This window comes from Miniopterus schreibersii (assembly GCF_964146895.1).
Source record: "Miniopterus schreibersii genome assembly, chromosome: 3".
NCBI lineage: Eukaryota > Metazoa > Chordata > Mammalia > Chiroptera > Miniopteridae > Miniopterus > Miniopterus schreibersii.
The window spans coordinates 77,272,241-77,272,831 of NC_138103.1; positions in this window are offsets into that span (position 1 = coordinate 77,272,241).

The following is a 591-nucleotide window of genomic DNA, read 5'->3' on the forward strand; positions in this document are numbered from 1 at the left end:
GTCTAGGATTACTGTGGGGGCAGAAAGAGGTTGGAGCTGGATCTCTGGAAAGAAGTCAGCTGGTCCTTACCAGCCAGGCCAAGGCTGGGAGTTGGTCCTGTGGAGAGAACCCCCCTCCTGGGCTCCCTCTCCAAGGTCCCTCCCCCATGGGTCTCCTATCTTCTGAATCTCCTACCCCCAAGCTTATTCCCCCACCCATCACACCATCAGCCAAGGATGCAGGTTGTGTTTCCAAAGTCCTGGGGCAGTGGCCCAGGGTCCTCTCCTGCAAAAGGAGGGACTTTCAGTTCCTTTAGGGTGGGGGACCCCATGACTTAGCATGGTCTGGTCAGGAGCTTTCCCCCAAAAGACCAGCACAGAACCAAAGGGTCCACTGCAGCCCCTGACCACTCTCATAGGCGGTTCATCCAGCTCGTCGCTGACCGGTGCCTTTCCACCACGTCCGGGAACTGGCACATGCCCCAGGAGGGCCAGGCCCAGACCAGGCCGAGCAGGGCCTAGAGGTGGGTGGGGGTCGGGATACAGGGGGCGGTGCGCTGCGGGCGGTGGCCGAGGGGGGCGCTGCGGGGGCCGGCGTTAAAGCCCGAGCGC